The sequence below is a fragment of the Rhagoletis zephyria genome, unplaced genomic scaffold, assembly GCF_001687245.7.
Source record: "Rhagoletis zephyria isolate East Lansing unplaced genomic scaffold, Rhagoletis_zephyria_1.1 Rzeph_scaffold_00837, whole genome shotgun sequence".
Taxonomy (NCBI): Eukaryota; Metazoa; Arthropoda; class Insecta; order Diptera; family Tephritidae; genus Rhagoletis; species Rhagoletis zephyria.
In genome coordinates this window covers 22,003-36,909 of record NW_016157921.1, presented here as the reverse complement: position 1 = coordinate 36,909, position 14,907 = coordinate 22,003, and positions in this window count along the sequence as shown.

Genomic DNA, 14,907 nt, shown 5'->3' with positions numbered 1-14,907 from the left:
TTCCTAACAAAAATCATATAATATCAAATTACCAACTTTGTGCCAAAAAACTATAAAAATTAATTCTGCAATATTTCACTTACTCTGTACGAAAAAATACGCAACACCGTCAACAAAAACAAAAATTGCCAAAAACTAATGGCAAGCCTTAGCGACTTAATATTGCGCTTTATTATACTAAAATTTAACGAATTTTTTAAACAAATTTTTCGGGGTAAAAATCTCGAGAAAATTATCCTACAAATTTTTGATTTTACTAAAAGGATACTGTTTCAGGGCTAATACATCTAGGTTCATTGAAGGAGGCTTTCAGATCTGTAAGCTGTGGTGGAAAGAATTTGCAAAATTATTTTTGTCCCGTATTCGGCTCTCATAAATATGGTCACCGTAGCTATACAACAGCATGACCATGGGCAAAAATTAAAAAAAAAAATTAGTTTTGAATATGAATAAATTAGTGTCATAGGAAATAAAATTTATTCAGTAACAAAATTTCGCTGATATTTTTCCAATAATGCTAATTATGCGCCGTCAGCGAGGGGCTAAATTCTTTCTAATATCTTGACACGAAAATAAGTGTCAACAAGTAATTTTTAGCAAAAAAACTATATCTATATATATTTCATGATCCAATGATCGGATCTGAACCATTATTTAGTATGGGACCACCTCTGAGACACTACCTTTCCGAGGCAAAAAGAATTATCAAAATCGGTTGACGTGGCCCAAAGTTATGCGGTAACATGAATCACGTATGATGGCAATCGCCTGGACCCATATCGTGTTGAGATGGTCTTGCTTCATGAAAAAAAAAATTGTTTGTGCGATATAGTCAACTCGATTTAAATTTTGCTTCACGTAACAGTAACACATAAAAAATACATAAATCAGTGTTTTGACGACATCTTTTGTCAGTATCGTTTGAACGACTATAGTTTCAAACTTACGAGATTCATGCCCTGGCATTTCTAGAAGACCATATAATATTAATATACATGGGCGTAGCCAGGTAGTAACAGGAAATGCTAGCTCGATAATTTGGAACCCTACCCCTAACTTTCAAGATTATTCCTATGTATATACTATATATAACATCATACACTCAATGCTAACAAAATAACTTGTAAATTTTAATAATTAAAAAAGTGAATATGTGGATCATCCGGTTCTGTTTCAAGTTATTCTCGCTAACTTCAGAGTAATGCCATTTAAGAAGGGTAAAAACCCCGCTGTAGTCGACAATGAGCGAAAATGGATTGAACGGTAAACTAATAATTATTTGTTTATTACTTTGTCTTTACGTTTGTGTCTTCTAAGTGTACATCGAATGTTTGCATCAGAGAACCAATTTGAGATTATTGATAAAGCTATAGACCGGTTTGGCGGACAGCCAAGACGTTTACTTCTTAAGTAATTACAGCTTGCAACGATGTATACATTTTTAGTTTATCTTACAAAATTGCAGAGGTATATTGCATAGTATACGGAAAATTTTATTTTTTTTATTTTTTATTTAGAAAAACGTCTTGTCCGGCTATTTAGTATACAGGTATGTAGAGCTATGAATTAAAAAAATACGTCAGGGTTTAGTTGAGATACTCGCCTTTGTCCGCAATGTTCTTTAAATTTCCCAGTACTGCAAAGCTTTTGCCATTCACTTTGTTTGAATAGTGTAATGTCGACACAAATACCAGAACAGCTACTCACTCAAATTCAAAAAAATTTTAAGCCAAAGCCATTCATTCGTTTTGTATATGAATAACTCAAAAGCCATTTTGAATGCATTCAGGCAGCCCTCTAGTATGTATGTATGTGTGTCATTGGTATTTTATGTCTCCGTTTACACAAATATATGGAGTTATATTAAACTATAACAAATTTGGAGTATAACCTTTGAAACACCGGCGAACGGCGAATTTTCGCCTAAATAGTAGAGCGACGACGCACATAGGGTTATTTGACCGATTTAGGCGGCCAAAATTATTTTCATGAAAATTTTAACTCAAAATTTTTAGAAACGACGCGTTTCAATATTTAGAACTGTAAATGTTTAAAGTCAAGTAAATAAGGTAGGAGGATGTCCAAGTATTCGACCAAAACAACGAAAATAAAGTTGCTTGAAGTTTGACATCGATAGACTCCATGATATCGAGGTCCGATTGTGGAAACATTGATACCTACGAATTCATATCGCCGCGGAGAAGGTTTATTCTAGGTTAGAACATAAAAAGGGCTGCCACCTGCTAAAAAATCAAATGCAATTAAATTAAATGAATACTACAATATAGGTATCAAGCGAGATGTTTTTGAAAAGGCTTTATTTCTAAACAACATGTGGGAGGATTACCATCTGCTTAAAAATTAAATTCAACTTTAATTCAAGGGAATAAGGTCACTGAAATATGTATAGCCATATTGGTGTCAGACTGAAAAGTTTAATAAGGTTATAGTTTGAAACTATTTTTAACAGGGCTGCCACTTGCTTAAAAATTTAATTCAATGTATATGATAGTTTCAATTCATTTTAACAATATGGATATGGAACATGAGGTGGTTTGCCACCTGTCCAAAAATGTAATTCAATTAATTTCAATGAATTACTACGCTAAGGGTATCAACCAAAACGGCTTTGAAAGGGCTTAATTTTCAATTACATTTAGTAGGATTGCTACCTGCTTAAAAAACCAAATTAAATCAAAATAACATATGATTAAAAAACACTATACGGAGTAACCATTATGTTGAGGTTTATTGAAATAATTTGCACCTTATCTAACACGCAGAAATTTCATACACTCATCGAACTTTACTACTATAGTATATAGTAGTTTGTTTTATTTGAAATGTCTTCTAACTTTAATTTTTTAGTGAATCTTTTGTGCCTTCTTAGAATTAATAATTATAAGTAATTTCGAATACGTGGCAACTTTGTACAAATATCTCCAGATACCCTTAAAATTAAAAACATTATCTGAATACAAAATTCCATTAAAATCGTTAGAGTCGTTTCCTAGAAACCTTTGGATATATATACATTAGACTGCATCACTCCCCATACAAAAAAAATAATCGGTGCTATTTGTCCATTGGAATTATAAAATCTAATATATTTTAAGACGTCCACCAAAATATTTCGGAAAAATATTAAGATTTACGTGAGCTGGACCGATTTGAAAATACTTCTTAAAATGGAGTTTTGTATGAATAAAAATAGTTTCTTAAAGTTTTTTTTTTTTTAAATCCCCTCAATTGACAAAACGGTTTAAGCTTACAAAATTTGCATAAAAACATTTAAAAAAAATTAAAGAAAATTTAACGGAATCGTAATGATGAATTATTTGATGCTGTTTTTTAACTTTTTTCTAAGATTGGTATAAGAAAAACTTGAATAACTGAGCCTTTTCTCTTCCGATTTAGACTTGTGAGGTATCATTGGAAAGGTATTTTTTCACCCTTTTTATTTCTTTGCTAACAATTTCATTCAAAGGATGAAAGAGAAAGGTACGATGACCGATAGTCATTCAAAGTTGAATTAAGATGTGTTGGTTTTTGAAAAAATAAAAAATTGGGACCCGAATTACATTTTTTGACAGAAATAAAAACAGTGTGAAAATACCTTTCTACTGAGATCCCATAAGTCTAATCAGAATAGTTTTGGCCCAGTTATTCAAGTTTTTCGTAAATCAATCTTTGAAAAAAGTAAAAAAACAGCATCAAAAATCTCATTCTTACGATTCCGTTGAGAAGATTTTTAAATATTTTTATGCAGTTTTTTTAAGCTTAATCTGTTTTGTCATCGGAGGGGACTGTTTTCAAAAAGTTCTTTAAGAAACTATTTTTATTCATAAAAAACTCCATTTTTGGAGGCATTTTCAAATCGGTCCAGCTCACTTAAATCTTAATATTTTTCGGAAATATTTTGGTGGACGTCTTAAGATATAATAAATTTTGTAATCCCGGTGGAAAAACCGCAACTTTTTTTGGTGATGCAGTCTAATATACATACATATTTACAAGAATTGATTGTTTAAAGTAAAGTACATATATACATAAATATATGTAGTTAGAGAAAAAAATCAATTTACTGCCTTAAAATCTTATTTGCAAATTTTTAGTAGAACTTACCCTTAAGTAGAGAATTTTTTCTAAATGTACTGACAACTATTTTCTCCCTGCAACTCTCCAAATTTTTAGATTGAACCCCTCCTCCCCCACCGTCCCAGCCACCCCTCTTAAAGTTGTCGGGCGTCTTTACTTTCCTATCACCCCCCTTTACTCATTGAACACTTTTACAGAACACCCTGTACATGTAAAGAAAACAGGTACAGTACTGCAGCAGTATTTTCAGTTTATTTTTCGGTAGTAGTAAATATTTCCAATGGTCAGTGCACAGCAAACGCACCTTTTCAGTAGTTTTTTTTTGCTTGTTTTCAAACTACGAACTGTCAAGCATAACACCCAAGCAAGAATCTCAGCGCCGTTGAGTGGTGTTACATAACTTAATGACTGTAGTTCATTTCTCTAATCCATTAAAATTTGTAAGAATACGATATTCTTCCTTGTAGCTCTGCCGGTACCAGTTCATGTTATATTTGTATTAAACTATTTGGATTATATGGTATTTCTTTGCCTTACAATTATCTAATTTAATATAATTTAAAAAATTAACACACGATTTAAAGCAGATTTTTACAACTTCGGCTTGTATTAAACACATCTAAAAACCAAACAAACAATTATGAACACGGCACTTTGACAGCGCGGTGCGAGCGAATTAAAGCAAAGAGGGATTAAAAAATAACGGTCAAGAATTATATTCTCTTCGGCTTATATTCAGTTCAAAAAGAAAAAAGTGCGTATGGAAAATTCGACTTTTGGCCGGCCAAATACCCCTCTGTGCGACGTCAGCAACTTTCGCCCAAAAATTTCGCCCAGTAAAACACAACTACGGTGACAACGAATTCAGCTGCTTATGACAAGGTACAATTAAATTTTTTACAAACAACAGGATTATTCATTTTTAACAAAAACTAATTCAGTGTTTATCAATTTCGATTCAAAAACCTGAGAATATTTTGCATATGGCCAGAATTAAACTTTTTTTTTGTCGCTGGCGCGTGTAGAAATAAGTCTACCGTCGCGAACAGTCGTCGGGCGAACGTCGTTGTTTGCTTTGGTTGTGCGCGTTCTCATATACGACAGTGTGTTTTAATTTTTACAGCGAACATTCGCGGCGAAAAATTCGCCGTTCGCTGGCATTGTCTTTCAGCGGTAATAAATATTTATTATTAACAGTAATGCAACTTTTTTCCATTATAAGATTCAGTGATTTTAAATTTTGTTCCGACAGCATAAACTCGTCGTAGATTATCTGTACGAATATTTATTACGAACGGATCCAATCAAGGCTCTCTACGAATTTCGAATTTACGTTCGTAGCCATTCGTATTCTGTGATAGCACTTTCGTAGGTTTCACGAAAATCGAAGCTATGATGAATTCTTTGATAGCCCTGAATATCTACTATTGCACAAAAAGAGCTGCAAGGTGGCGCTGGAGTCGAGTTATTGGTAAAAATCGTCAAGTGAAGTCAATTGGCGATACCAAGGATCAAAGTTAAATTACCACCCTTAAATGAATCACCAGAACGATTGCGGTCCTTGCTTAACGGTGACTAAACAGAATAAAGACAATTCTTGATAAATGCCTAAAAATACAATAGTAAGACTTCTGAGGTATTTCATCTGAAATAAGTCTATGTATATTGGATTTCTTTGGACTAATGATACTCCCACCGTGTACGCACTGTATATATTTTTCATCGGATAAACAGAAATTAAGTTACGAACAATTATAAGGCTCAAACGAAAAACGTGTTTTTATACCTTAAGTACAGATTGTGAGGATGTATTCAAACTTCTAAGTACGCATTTTTTTGTGCATCATTTGATCTATATATTTATCAGTCACACAGTGTTATTATCCCGACGAAATCCTTGACGGTGGTACCGGAGGGGAACGGTACATGACGGTAGGAGGCTAAGTTTGGGTTGAAGTCTCATACTGACGGGGGTAGGATTTCGATCGATCGATCTCCTCGATGTGCAGTAAAAAGTTAATTATTTAAATCGACGAATAGTTTTATATCAACTTTTGTGAACTTCTATTTATGGGTTTTGGTGCAACATAATAGAGGTATGTTACAATAATTTTAAGCTATAGGTAATACAGATTTTTTAGTAATAATAATTGGTTTTGGAAAAAAAACATTGTATAGAACGTACGAAAACGCAAAACCAGCAAGAAGTTGCCAGTTTTATGAACAGCTGAGTAATTTGTTATTTTCCGACGCAATTTTCTAAGAAAAATAGTGGCTGCGTTTCTTTATACCTTCCAGATAATCCTATTTCACAGCCAGAATAAACAGAATGCGTTTGAAATATACGTTAACATATCATCAGGAACGTTCTATAGAATAAGTAAAAAAAGTTTATTGCAAACGTTCAGAATGAATAAAGAAATGCAGCCAGTATTTTCCATCTTATTATATACTATAAAATGCCTGGCTTCCTTCGCTCCGCCTGATAAGAACTATCCCATATAACGGTAATTTCCAGAAATACGATAACTGCGATATTTTAGGAACTACTGAAGATAATTCACTCAAAATTCATATTTACAATAATTTTTAGACGAAAAATAAGAATATTATAAATTTTTGGAAAATGGGCGTAGCCACGCCCACTTATGGTTACATGTGTGTATCTTGGTAGCCGCTGAACCAATTTCTTCCAAACTTGGCACAGTTGTTGGCCTTCGTACAGTATACTAAATGGACTAAAAAATCGGACAATAACCACGTCCACATCCCATATAACGGTAATTTAGAGAAATACAAAATCTTCGATAAATCAGTAAATATTAAAGCTAATCTATTCAAAATTGATGCTTGCAACAATTCTTTACCAAGAAATACGTTTATGGTAAAATTTTGGAAAATGGGCGTGGCACCGCCCACTTATAATCACATATATGTATATCGGTAACCGTTCTACCAATTTGTACCAAACTCGGTATTTTTATTGTGCTTGCCACGTAAAAGCAAAGCGTTGAAAATTATTGAAATCGGACGAAAATTACGGCCGCTTTTCATATAACGGTAAATTTCAGAAATGCTTGAAACTGCGATATTTCGAATTTTAAGTACGCTAATTTACTCAAAATTGATACACCCCGGCTTACCATGTAGCGGTAGCCTTCGGAAAGGTGAAAAAACATTTATTTAATATTTGCGCCGGGTATTTAATGTTCGGTTAATAATGTTGTTTATTTATATTCTCTGAACGTAGACGGCATGCGTAGTGGGAGGTGCTACGACTTCTTACAAACTCTCATTCCTGTTTAGTTTACAACAGGTCATTACGGTCAGCTGTCTTTTTGTAATGGATCCATGGTTATGGTTCTCTTAACGTACTCCATCTATTGGAGGTGCCATGCCCCTGTCAAACACTCACTCTCTTTTAGTTTACTATAAACGCCACACCCTCTTGTAAAAAATCATTTGTATACATTTACCATAGATCTTCTAACCGAATTACAAAGTCATGTGAGTTAGGGATCCGAAGATATGAGATTTCACGGCTATGGAATGTGCCGTGGCACCTTGTGCAAACTCACTAATATTTACATCGCTATAAGCGCCTACTTTACTTATGTCTTCTCACTAAATTTCGAAGTTATCTGAATTATAGTTCCTAAGTTATAGCTGATTAAAATTTTACACCTGTAAGATGTTCCACCCCCCGTTTTACAAACTTATTATATATGTGGATACTTTACTTTAAACATCTATCATAGATCTGTCTTCACACCAAATTTAAAAGTCGTGTGACTTACGGTTCCGAAGTTATTGCAGATTAAAAGTTTCACGCTGATGGGAGGTGACACGCCCCCTTGTAGAAACTCATTCATATATACCTTACTCTAAAGGCCTACCATGGGTATGTCTTCATACCAAATTTCAAATTCATGTGACGTATGATTTCGAAGTTATGGCTGATTAAAAATTTCACACCCATAGAAAGTGCCACGCCTCTTTTACAAAAGTATATCTACTTTACTATTACTAATATAATAATATAATATATAATAATAGTATTAGCATCTATCATAGATATGTATGTGAACATACCAAATTTCAAAGTCATGTGACTTACGGTTTCGAAGTTATAGCTGATTAAAAATGTCACGCCTATGGGAGGTGCCACGCCGCCTTATCAGATCCCATTTTTTTATAACCTAGCATGTCGGCCGCTGTGGTGTAGTGGTAAGCAGTGCGCGCTTCCACTCCACAATGCCTGGGTTCAAACCCTGGTCAAAGCAACATCGAAAAAATATAGGAAAAAGGTTTTTTCTTAACAGCGGTCGTCCCTCGGCAGGCAATGGCAAACCTCCGAGTGTATTTCTGCCATGAAAAACAGCTTCTCATAAAAATACAATCGCCGTTCGGAGTCGGCGTAAAACTGTAGGTCCCTCCGCTTTGTGTGACAACATCAAGGCGCACGCCACAAATCGGAGGAGAAGCTCGGCCAAAGAATAACATATGTGTAAGCGCCAATCTATTATACACCAGTTAAAGCCCCATGAAAATCCATTCAGTAGCTCGGGTGATTAGTGAGTTCAAACAGACAAACCGACAAACAGTTTACAGTTTTATTATAGTATAGATAGATAGATTTAAATAGGTTTATTTTGTCAATTGCAACTCTAAAAGCACCACAAACAATTCTTTTGGCAATGTGAATTGCATTAACTGTTTTTCTTACTAGCAAATAGTTACTAATAAAAATTTATCCAGTAAAAATCCTGTAAAACTTGTTGTAAAATTGGTTCGTAAGATATACGAGATTAAAAGGATCCAGGTTTTGCTTTAAGTTCAATAACGGGAAATTGCAAATATCTCGAAAACGTATAAATAGAAAAAAAATTAACTCGATTTTCGAAATCACCGAGCAATTCTAGATAGAAATTGGATAGTGGCGTGTGGAAAACAAAAACCAAACTAAAATTTGTGATCCAGTGTAATTTTTCATTTAAGAAATTTCAAATAACGAATAAATTTTTATTCGCCATTCAAAGTAGTTTCGAATGAAGAATAAATTTTCATTCATGATTCCAATAATATTGAATAACGAACCATTTATCATTTATTCACTCATTATGTCATTCTTTCTTGATCATCGGACCGTCTACCTGGGTCAAGGTAAATTTTCGTGTCGTATATACACATTTACTGTGTACGAAATCTTAGAAGCATGTAGTTAAGTACTTATTTATATATGTACTACGCGAAGGCATTTCGTGTGAATGCTATCAAACACATCGTCGACTGGGTAAAAGATTGTCGTAGCTATGTTAATTTCGCCAGGTTGTGGGAAATGGCGATTGAAGTTTGGAATGCAATTTCTCAAAAACGCGAAGATAGATTTCTCCAAAGTCTCTGAAAATTTTACTAGTTCAAAAAATTTTTAAATTATTTAATTTTTAATATTTATTGTTAATTAGTTTTGAGTATATGAAGGATTTTCTTTAGTAAAATTTTGTCGTAAGCGTCATTTGTCCACAATTTAGCAGCCAGTTTTTATGAAATACGACAAAATGTGATCAAAATTTCCACTAAATTAACGGAAACTAAAGGAGATATCCAAAAATGGAGAACGCGATTTTTAAGATATTGATTAGTTTAATATGACTGCATCACTAACTAAATTTTTACTAATTATCGAAAAAATTGTAGTCAATATCTCGGAAACTAAAGGAGATATCTAAAAACTGATAACATCAACCGAAAGACCTTATTTCAAAATATATATTTGCATCAAGAACTAAAAATCGTCAAAATTCCGCTTACGACATACATTAGACTGCATCACTCGCCATACAAAAAAAAAAATCGGTACTGTTTTTCCACTGGAATTATCAAATCTATTATAATTTATTAATTTGGCGAAAGAAATTGAAAATACCTCCAAAAATTTAGTTTTTTATCAACAAAACATTTTTTTAAATATTTTTTGAACAAAATTTCCTCAGATGACTAAACACTTTAAGCTTAACAAATTTGCATAAAAACATTTTAAAAATATTTTCTACGGAATCATAATAATGGATTTTTGATGCTGTTTTTGAACTTTTTTTAAATACTGGCTTAAGAAAAACTTGAAAAGCTCAGCCAAAACCTTACCAATTTAGACTTATGAGGTATCATTGGTGAGGTATTTGCTCACCCTTTTAATTTCTTTGCGAATAAGCTCATTCAAAGTATGAAAGAGGAAGGTAAGATAAACGAGTGTCATTCCTTGTTGAATTAAGATGCGTTGCCCTGTAGGGAAAACACGAACTAGTGAACCAAATATCTAGTTCAGTACTAGTTCTTTTTCGTCAAAAACGAACCAGTCCGATAGTAACTAGGCCCGCACCAGGGAAGGTAATCATTATGAGTAAAATAATTTAAATCAGCATTTAATCATTATTTTATGAATCATTAATGAGTTTTATTTTTTCGAACAAACGGAAATTATTATTATTTGATTTTTATTTTTGGGATTACAAACAATAATTATTTTATGACTTTTATTTTTTCGCGCAGAGATAATCATTAATTTTAAGTTTTAATTTTTCCACTTAGAAACAATGACAATTTATAAAATGGAAAAGGCCATACAGACGCAAACTACTGAAATTTTGACCTGAAAAGTTTGGGTCTTATTCCTCTTATAAGGGTGCGGCTACCTCTCAAAAGGATACGTCGGTAATCAAGCTGGTATAGTTTTTGAGTTGCTTAATAATCATTATACTTAGTGATTCCATAAAAAAAGCCCAAATCCTGAAGGACAATTGAATCAAAATAATTACCACTTTCTCACTAAATTTATTTAAAAATTCAAGCCACCAGAGCTACCTTTTTTTAAGAAAAGACAAATTAATTTTTTTTTATGCAATACAGTTAGTCAATAAAGTTTAGGTACAACGATTTTTTTACAATACAGCAACTGTTTTTTAAATATTTTAGTTTTCGGTAATTTTTTATAAAACTATGGTCAATTATACAACAAAATCGCCAAAAATCAGAGTTCCAAAATTTAAGAAAATTCTGCAAAATTTCATTAAAATAATTCACTTTCTATTTACGCTCTCTAGAAAAAGTTGATTTTTCAGTTTTTTAACCCATTTAATTTTAGTATAATGAAGTGCAAGTATGAGGAAGCTAGGACTTACCAAACAACAAAAAAAATATTGCTAAATATGAATGGTAAGTCCTAGCTACCTCAAACTTGCACTTTGTTATACTAAAATTGAATGGGTTAAAAAACTGAATTTACTTAAAAATCAATATGCTTAAATTTAGACAAGTAAGACAAAGTGAACTAATATTTTTACTTTTAAGCAGAACGCACTATTGTTTTTTACTTACTACTTAGGTTTAATACTACTACTACTACTAATGTGGTTTATAAATTTTTAATAAATGCGTACACATATTTGTGATGGTATTGTCCTTCCTTCAACCGATCGTTATTAATATAAAAGGGAAATGTTTCGACAAGCTTGATTAGAAATATAGATCTAAGGTGACGAATTTATAACAGGTTGGGAACTTTAAAAAATGGATGCAGATCGAGCTAGATCTCATCTGTCGAATTAGGAACTGGTTTGGAACTAAAGAAAAGGGGATGCAAAATGAACTAGATCTCATCTGACGAATTTGGAACTGGTTCGGAACTATAGAAAAAGGGATGCAAAACGAGCTAGATCTTATCTGTCGAATTTAAAACTGGTTCAGAACTAGAGCCAAAGGGATGCAACGGGGGACAATTGACACTTCCTAGGACATCGCAATGTTAAATTCGCCAGTCGCTAGCATGCAAAAGAGAATTAACGCGTACTAGTCATGGTTCCAAACACACTAGAACCAAACCATTTCCGCACTAGTTCGTTTCCCTAAAGGGTGGTATTTGATAAAGAAAAAATTGGGACGTGAATGAGTCTTTTTGCAAAGAAAAATACCTTTCCACTGATACCTCATAAGTCTATATCGGTAAAGTTTTGGAGCAGTTATTCAAGTTTTTCTTACACAAATCTTTGAAAAAAGTTAAACAACAGCATCAAAAATCTCGTTATTATGATTCCGTTGATACAAATTATTAATATTTTTATGTAGGTTTTTTAAGCTTAAACTGTCATCTGAGGGCATTGTTTCCAAAAAATCTTTTTAGAAACTATTATTATTCATAAAAAACTCTATTATTGGAGGTATTTTCAAACCGATCCAACTCAAGTAAATCTTAATAATTTTCCGAAATATTTTGGTAGAAGTCTTAGAATATGCTAAGTTTTGAAATCCCGCCGGAAAAACCGCAACTTTTTTTGGTAATGCAGTCTAACATACATACATATCGTCGTTTAAAGTAGAAAACCGCGTATCAAGAAAATGCAAAACCTCGTATGTGAGGTTGCCAAAATTTTATAGGATAGAGTGAAACCTATCTTATTTCAAAACGCTTCTCTATTTTATCCACAATTATCTCTTCTTCTTATGTCTAAGAATAGATATTTTAGTATGAATGGATAAGCGCTTGATGCCAGGAGCTTCCGGTGAGCAAATATCGTTTTTGGCACAAATGTCAGTTACGAGGTTTTACAGAACCACGATACGCGGTTTTGTACTTTAAACGACGATATGTAGATTTTGATATTATATTTTAACAGGCCGATGTCATAACATTATAGATATTAAAGAAAAATTAATAGGGGGTCTTAATTAGAGTAACGATTTTAAAATTTTTTTGTCTGTCTATCTGTCTGTCCGACTGTTTGTATGTTTGTACGCGTTTCACTCGAAAACTAATACATGAAGTTGCAGAATAAAAATTTATTTTTCATCTCCAATTACTTGAATTATGAATAAAAATGTATTCGTTGTTTGAAATCACTTGAATGAAGAATGACAATTTATTCATCATTCGAAAGTACTTGAATGAATAATGTAAATTTATTCGTCACTCAAAATTGTTTAAATGGTGAATGAAAACGTATTCTTATTTTCTCATTCAATCATACTGCCCAGCGAAATTGTGTTGCGTTAAATATTGCAGCTGATTCTTATAGGATTTTTCCTGTAGACTCCGAATCATAAAGATATTGGATTGGCTCTAGTTTTCGAGCAACTTACGTTTAAAGGTGCCGAAAAACGCGTTTTTGGACATATTCGAGCCTCTGTAAAACAATAAATTGATGCAATATATCTGTCTGTGTGGAAGGATATGAAAGCCCTTTAATACTCAAAATCAAAAAATTATGGTGCGAACACTGAACGCAATTGGAAACAGTTTTTTTATACACGTACGTACGATTTTTTTTTAACTATTGTTTTGCCTGTTTTGATCACTTTTGGTAAATGAATCTGAGGCGCTGGATATTTCTAAATAGGTTGAAATCGAAGCTCAAACCTTCATCTAAGACAACACAGCACAGGCCGACAAAATTTATGTTGACTAAAATATTATACCCTATCCTTATAGGATTTGTCCCGTATAGCCCGAATCTGATCTTGAACATTTTTAATTGGCTGTAGTTTTCAAGCAACTTGGGTTTAAGGGTGTCTCCCTCATCTTCATTCCCACTGCTAGAGTCAATGTCCATCGGTATTTGGTGATTAGTCCATGAAACCTCGAGTTGTACTTCAACGATTGGTACAGGAATTTCTGCAGTATGTAGATAAAGGCCGTTAACCGTTTAACCATAATTTTTGTTTTTGAGTATTACAGGCAGTGTTTTCGCTTTCATATCCTCCCACATATATAGATCTTTTGCAAAAATTTATTGTTTTACAAAAATTACCAAAAACTCGTTTTTCGGCACCCTTAAACCTAAGTTGCTCGAAAACTAGAGCCAATAAAAAATAATATATTTAGAGTCAGATTCGGATTCTACGGCAAAAGTGATATAAGAATCGGCTGTAATATTTTAGTCAGCATAACATGGTTTAAATTTTGTTGGCCTGTGTTATTAATTTTCCTGATTAGCCCAGGTTTATAGAATCAAATCAATGTATGTCCTTGGACGCCTCGATATAAGACGATTTGTAAAAGTGGCGAATTAGCATTCGATTCGACCAATACAATGGGGTATAGTCATTGCGCTGGGTATGCAGTTACAGTTGCACGGCTATACTGAATCCCGACTCTTGCGTCCTCGTTCGCGCACTCTGAGCAACGTGAGCAACCCATGTGCGAGAAGCGGTAACCAATCCGAGTGGGACCTTGGGTCACGGCAGAAAGAGAGGGAGTTTCGGTGGGGCCACTCCGACTTATTCGGTTTAAGGGCTCACTGAAGTCTGCATCGTCTGTTCACCAGTAGGTGCGGCTGCAAGCGATGGGGCATTCCCACGGCAGCCGGTTCTACGTACCGGAATGACTCGGGTTTCTAAAGTACAGAGCCGCAACAAGGTCCTCAAGTCGCTAGCCGGCAGTACTTGGGGCAAAGACAAAGAAACGTTGCTGGCAACATACAAGGCAATAGGCCGGCCGGTTTTGAACTACGCAGCGCCAGTGTGGTCGCCAGGGACTAGTAGGACGCAGTGGACGAAGCTACAGACGGTACAAAATATGGCACTTAGGACAGCGACGGGATGCCTCCTGATGTCGCCTGAACACCACTTGCACGGCGAGGCGCATATGCTCCCAGTTAAGGAGCATAATATAATGCTCTGCAAGCAGTTCCTGATCGGGAGCCACAGAAGTGGCCACCCAAACAGACAGCTGCTTGCAGAGGAGTTCTCGCCTAGGCACGTCAGGAGGCATCTATATGAACTGACGGACGAAGTCCAGAGGTTCATTAAGCAACCTGA